Source organism: Morus notabilis, unplaced genomic scaffold (assembly GCF_000414095.1).
Source record: "Morus notabilis unplaced genomic scaffold, ASM41409v2 Scaffold669, whole genome shotgun sequence".
Classification (NCBI taxonomy): domain Eukaryota; kingdom Viridiplantae; phylum Streptophyta; class Magnoliopsida; order Rosales; family Moraceae; genus Morus; species Morus notabilis.
In genome coordinates this window covers 194,417-200,873 of record NW_010362919.1, presented here as the reverse complement: position 1 = coordinate 200,873, position 6,457 = coordinate 194,417, and the positions used below count along the sequence as shown (strand labels likewise).

The 6,457-nt window shown below is 37.0% G+C and overlaps 1 long non-coding RNA gene and 1 pseudogene across 1 annotated transcript; both read right to left on the bottom strand.

Moving 5' to 3' along the window:
- Window positions 1–279: 279 nt before the first annotated feature.
- Window positions 280–4,576, bottom strand: LOC21392211 (annotated as a pseudogene).
- Window positions 4,577–4,581: 5 nt separating this feature from the next.
- LOC112092541 lies at window positions 4,582–6,327 on the bottom strand. Its single transcript, XR_002902632.1, has 3 exons — window positions 6,249–6,327; window positions 5,769–6,117; window positions 4,582–4,716 (listed from the first exon to the last, which is right to left on the bottom strand). It is a non-coding gene; the product is annotated as an uncharacterized LOC112092541 (long non-coding RNA).
- Window positions 6,328–6,457: the final 130 nt, after the last annotated feature.

Here is a 6,457-nt window from a genome sequence, read left to right as displayed (position 1 = left end):
ATATTATAATAATATTATTTATTTAATATATTATTATTTAATATATTATTACATGTTTTCAAAAATTAAACTACCAAACGCAGTTTCAGTTTTTTTTAAAATTGAAATCAATCTCTAAATAAAACTACCAAACGCATTTTTAGAAATAATTCAAAAATGAAACTAAAAACGTTTTCATTTTCATTTTCATACAGAAAATAAAAACGTTTTGGAATCAATTCCAAACGCACCCTTCAAGTCTTATTCTCTGTCTCACTGAAAAAAAGGGAAAATTTATGTAACCCAGTCCATTTCTCTATTACTCATTTCATACTTTGCACTTCAAAAATTAATCAATTAGAATTATGTTTTGTTTTTTTTTAATAATTGAAAAAGTACTGAATTACACAATCCTAGTATTACACATGAAATTCTCAACAGTGAAGAGGGACAGGCCAATCTTCAAATTTGTACAATTTTGTCATCCCAATTCCTACATTAAACACTACGCTAGCTATAAGATGCATACATTTAAAAATCTAGCAATGTGAATTATTGCAACATGTTTATACTTGTGTAATATCATCATTATCATTATTTAGTGTTGTAATTTCAATTTCAGCTGGTGGAGAAGTCCCAAGACTCTCTGTAGCATCGGATGTGCTCACAAATTCCCACGTTGAAGAAATCGATCCATCAAGATTAGGCATGCCATTAGCAGAGAAACTAATATTACTACTACTAGTAGTAGTAGTAGTAGGAGAAGCTCTTTCTTGACTAGTATTGGTCACGTCATTGTAGAAGTACCTTGCCAATCCAAGCATCTTGTTTTCGGTAGTGTGGTTGGCGCCATTCGCTTGCTGATGATGTCGGTAATTCTTTTGTAGCCGAGCAAGGGAGAGCAGAAAACAGATGGTGGAAATGGCACCAGATAAAAGGTAGATACCCCAAAAGCTCTTAAGGCTCAAGCTTTCAGTTTCATTAGTTGTTATGCTATTTGGTAAGCACTCATTCGAGGGAGTCAACCACTGTTTTTCGAGCGAAGTTATATTTCCATCTTCTGATAGCTGTAGAATGGCTTTTGAAAAATCCCTAGCTATAGGAGAGCCTTTCTGGAATGCCTGCATATAAGGCAGAATTCCCCTTTTGTGTTAGTTCATAGACTTTTCTAAAGGGGTAAAAAAAAGAGTATTCTCATCAAGGAAAAGAAAAAGAACAAAACTTTCAGAAAATGAATCACTTTTAGCTACTGCAAAGAGCTTTTACAGAACTGCATAATTGATCAATTTTTGAGCTCTGACAATGTAAAAATTGCATGTGATGTTTATATTAAGAGTGAGACATAAACAGAAAGAAAGATAAAGGGCATCGGTGGTGTCGTGCACCCCTACTGTGTAGGGTCTACAAGTATGGGACTCACATCTAACATCAATTCTATATGAGTAATAGTAGTGCCTGATACCACTAATGCCAAATAATACTCTTGTAAAAAAAAAAAAAAAAAAAAAAAAATGTTTTGGAAGAGAGAAAATGCAATGGTATGTAGTTAATACTCACAAAGGCCAATCCACCAAATCTCTGCGTGGTGGTAGTGTAATCCTTGCAGTGCTTGTTAAGGAAAACTTTCTCGTATGGGACTTCAAGAAATGCAGCAGTAATGTTTCCCTCTCTAAATCGCTCCAAGTAATGGTGTTCATCAGGAACATCTATGATGTTCTCCGGCTTGAAGTCAAGAACTGTCTCCAAGTATCTTCTCATAAATGAATCTCCACAACCAACCTTTTGGTCAGTTCGTTTTAGCCACTCGATGTCTATATCTGGCTCTAGTTGTTTCACTGTAAGCAATGAAGAAAGGCTGGCAGTGTAGCTTGCGGTTAAGATGAACACAACGAAAAACCACATCCCAACAACCACTCTAGTGATGTTGCTATGGACTCTTTCCTCTGCAAAAAATTAAGCAGAAAAACTCCATAAAAATTTTGTAAACTATACATGTATTATTATTATTCTTATGATATGTTGAGGCTGTTAAATTATTGAAGCCAAACAATATTGTACACATTTTCCTGTCTTGTTATATTGGAATGGTTTTTCAGGGGTATTCTAGGCATTCTACAGTTGTAATAGTCTGTCTTAATAATTTTGTGCAATGGTTTTCTTAGGGCAGCCGTTTTTTAGGGAGCTTGAAAGAGGAGGTTGGTCTCTTGTGAGGCATTTAAGAGAAGTAAAATCATCTTGTTTCTAACTATGACAAATCTATAGCGACAAATGGGACGTAGCTCTCATATTGAGAGTGAATTACTACAAATCTCGTATTTGTATATGGTCATTGTTTACCTTAATTTTGTTCTCGAATATTAAGGATTAGGGTGTAATTCCTAACAGCAACATAAATGCTAAGCTTTATAAGTGCAAGTGTGTATGTAAAACTTACTGTGAGCAAAGAAGAGAGAGGAGAATGTGAACCAAAGTGTGGTGCCAATCTGCTTCTTCAATGAACCACTAAATTCTGGATTGGTTGGATGTTCCAAGAACCAAACTATGAACATTGTGTAAACTAAGATGGCAAGAGTGGCCACCCACATTTCCCACGCGAAAGGTTTCACAAACATCCATGCCGACTCTCCAGACTTGATTGGAACCACCATTGAAAGCCCTGATTCGGTATATGGTTGAGTGAATTCCACGTAATTTAATCGGTCGGCTAAAATGGTCATGTCGCCCACGACAGCATCATAAGTCTACCATGAAAATAGTTCGTATCAGACCAAGCAAGTATATCAGAAAAGGGGGTACAAAAGAAGATTGATCTTTAAAGTATATGTAATGTAAATGAAACAAGGACTTGTAAGGGAATTGAAATGTAGATTATACCTTGTTATAGACAGCTTCAATAAGTTCATCATATGCAATGACATCTAAAGCTGAAAACTGATATGGAAGATCATAATCCAGACGTTTTAGCACCTTCTTGAAGATTTGAATGCAGAAACCATCATAGTCCTCATTTGAGAGTCTGTTCAACTCAACAACCGTAACAAACTTATCAAATTGGGTACCGCCAGGAACTGCAACTCTCAAAGGTTTTGTAATAGAAGGCATTGCCCACCCTCTTGGTGTTCTATTCTTCAAGTTCCCAGGCCAAAGTACTGAGCCAACTAACTCTTGGGAATTTTTGCTGATAAAATCACTTATATTTTCCATTTTACCTTTTTTTGCATCAAGGCTTTCCAAGAATCCATATTCTGGCATCCAAAAATCCAGTTCATTGTATATCCCTTTTTTCTGGTCTAGTTCCTTTTCTTTGTTATCAACCACATTTACAACCTGGAATATTGGATTATGCAACAACTTGCCTTCTTCGAAACTTACTTTCCCACTTAAACCTTCGAAATCGGCTGATAATATCTTCTCCAACATCTCTTTTGAACTAGTGTTGCTAGCCATTCCCTCTAAGGCTTGTGTAATTGCTCCAATACTGTCATATGCTTGTAAAGCATAAATTCCGGGGTTTGAATCACCTTCTCGCGGGTTCTCTTCTCCAAAGAGTTACTCAAATCGGGAATAGAAAGCTTTATAAGAACTACTAGTCTTGGAATAGTAGCTCTTGATTCCAAGAGTTCCTTTCATAGAGGAAATGACAGAGTTGTCAACTGAGCCCAGCAAACTTGTAATGCTCTCTGTGATTATCCAAGCCGAATCACTATCTAAAAGTCCTTGTTTCTTAGCCTCTCTAAACAAATGACTTACCATAGGCAATGAAGACCGAAGAACGATAAAAGCCCGAGATTGTACTTGCAAAAGTTTCACAATCTCATCTAGGACCATCGTTTTTGGGTCGGAGAGAGATGAATAGGGTGGAAGGACTAAACGGGATTCAATCTCGGAACCAATGCTCTGAAGAGCCTCATTTAAAAGGTTTATGATTCCCATATCACCACCGTATTCATCATCCTCAATTATGACTACAACCTTTCGCCAGTTATAGGCACAAACAAGATCTGCAATGCACTTGATTTCGTAAGAGAGATCGTTCGCCATTGTTATCAAGAAAGGCCATCTAAGTTGCATTAATGGGGGTGTTATGCTAGGTGCTGCCAATGAAATAACCGGAACTTGAGTTCGGTTTCCTACTTTTCCTACTAAAGCAGCTTCTTGCCATGTCTTCATCCCAACAATCATTTCTATTTTCTTTTCTTCAATCATCTGTTTGGCTGGAATGGAAATCGACCATGTGTTGTTAGTATGAAACAATTATTTCACTTGAATACACAGAAAGAGTTTTAAGAGATAACCAACCAGAAGAAGCAGAATCTTGAAAATATAGAGAGAGCTTGTGATTCTTTGATTTGTTGTTGAAGTTTTGAGCTGCAATTTCCATGGCAACTTTCTGTTCTTTCCCAATACGAGATGTAATATCAACGATTGCTCCGATATTCGTAACCTTCTCGTTATTATAAGCCGGTTGAGCTCCATAAGATGTTTTAAGAAGAAAGAAAATTAGTATGCGAAAGAAGAATCCAAGTGTTGGAAGTGAAGTGAAAGAAAGAGAAGAGAAAAGCATTGGAGCTTAAGTATTCCAAGTGCAAAAATTTGTTACAAGATTTTACAATAATTCATGAAAATGATCGTACTAGTTCTGTATATATATGGAATGTGATGTTGAGTTCTTCTAGATGTTGAGTTCTTCTACACGTAATTACGTGTGATGAAGGGGAAAACGCGCATTGATTTGGTCTGAAGTTATGGGACCACTAGTCAAGCACACAATTAGAAAGGTAGAATATTGACCGAGTCATAATCTAGGAAAAAAAAAATCAAGAGGACTATTTAATTACCAAAAGTCAGCATATAGAAAAAAGAAATCAATATGAACACTTGTTGGATTGCCATGCATTATAATTGGAACTTTGAATAGTATAGGATAACTCTGTTACATTGTACACTTGCAGTCTAATCTTCATGCGTTCATTCTGATTTATTAAATAAATAATCAGGAGGATTTGTTTTTGTTAGTATAATAAGCCTTTTTTACTAGGAACAAAAAAAAAAAAGAAAAAGAATACTTGCTGAATATTTATTCAATAAAACAAGACTTAAGGTTCGTTCACTTCGCTGATTCGAGTTTAAAATTTGAGTTTTTCTACAGTAAAAAGCTCTCACAAACAATCACATTTAACTTTTTTACTACAGTAAAAAGCTCTCACATAAAGTCACATCTCAACTCGAATTCTAAACTCGAATCAGCGAAGTGAACGGGCCTTAGTAGTTCCTGGCCAATAGAAAACCACTATATCTCAAGTTTCAACCTCACAAGGTATTGCTCAAGCTATCTTGGAATCTTTCCTTTGATGACCCTTTCTACTTCTAATGCCAGATTATCCATGGAAATGGAAAAAAAAAGAAAAAAGAAAAGAAAAAAAAAACAGGGCGAAATCACCAAAGTTTTAACTGCCACAGAATGTGACCCTCGGCAGCCACTGAGCCACAGCAGAAAGGCATGCTCTTATGAGGTTCCCAAGCTAAGCATGCACTATCAATTATCATATACACTTTTTAGTGAGGCAAACTGAAGACAAGGAGTGGTGAAGTCTCCTGATCCATTAACTCTTCATTTAAGACTTGTTTGTTTTATATACTCAAACTTAAATAATTGATACTTGTGAACCAAACGGATGCTTTTATAATGCACACGTCCAGTTGGTTTTTTTTTTTTTTTTTTGAAGAGTTTCAAGTTTTAATTTGAATCGGGTAGGAAGAGTTTTAAGTTTTAGTTTGAATCGGGTTACCGTATCATAATCCGTATTGGCATCTGATCCGGATCCCGAATAGAAGTGCTATTCATTTTAGAGGTGTAAGTAGGCTGGGTAGGCTCAGGTTGGGCCTAAAAGCATCCGTTTTGCGGGCTGAGCCACCACATTAGAAGTGAGGAAAATTTGGGCCGCATCACTATATTTGGCTCACAAACCCGTAACCCTTCGAGTTACCTCGGTAGGTTCAGTTTTGCGGGCTGGGAGGGTTGGGCCTGGACGTTTGACTGTGTCCCCTGCTGTGTGGCAAATTTGAATTGCATCTGGTATCCTAGTAACCCTTTTCTTTTCCTCTTGGACGTGAAAGAAGCAATTGTCAATTGGGATTCTGGTCATATAGATTTGTGACAAAACTCAGTTTTTGCCAAACGTGATGATTTCATATAACAAACAAATTAATTCAGCAAATCCAAGAAGACGAATAAGGAGAGCAAATGACCCCGTAGTTTAGGGAAATACCTGAACCTATTGGCGGAATCACAGCGGAGGAGGCTGACATGAGGGTTCGAAAGGGTGAGAGAGTCTGAGAAGAAGAAGACGAACGACGAGGGAACGGTGGAGGAATGGCGGACAAGCGGAGAAAGTAGGAAGAAAGAGAAACCGCCAATATCAAGAGACTCTTCGGCTGGCCGAGTGAGCAGCGCAATAGGTTGAGAGATAAGAGGGAA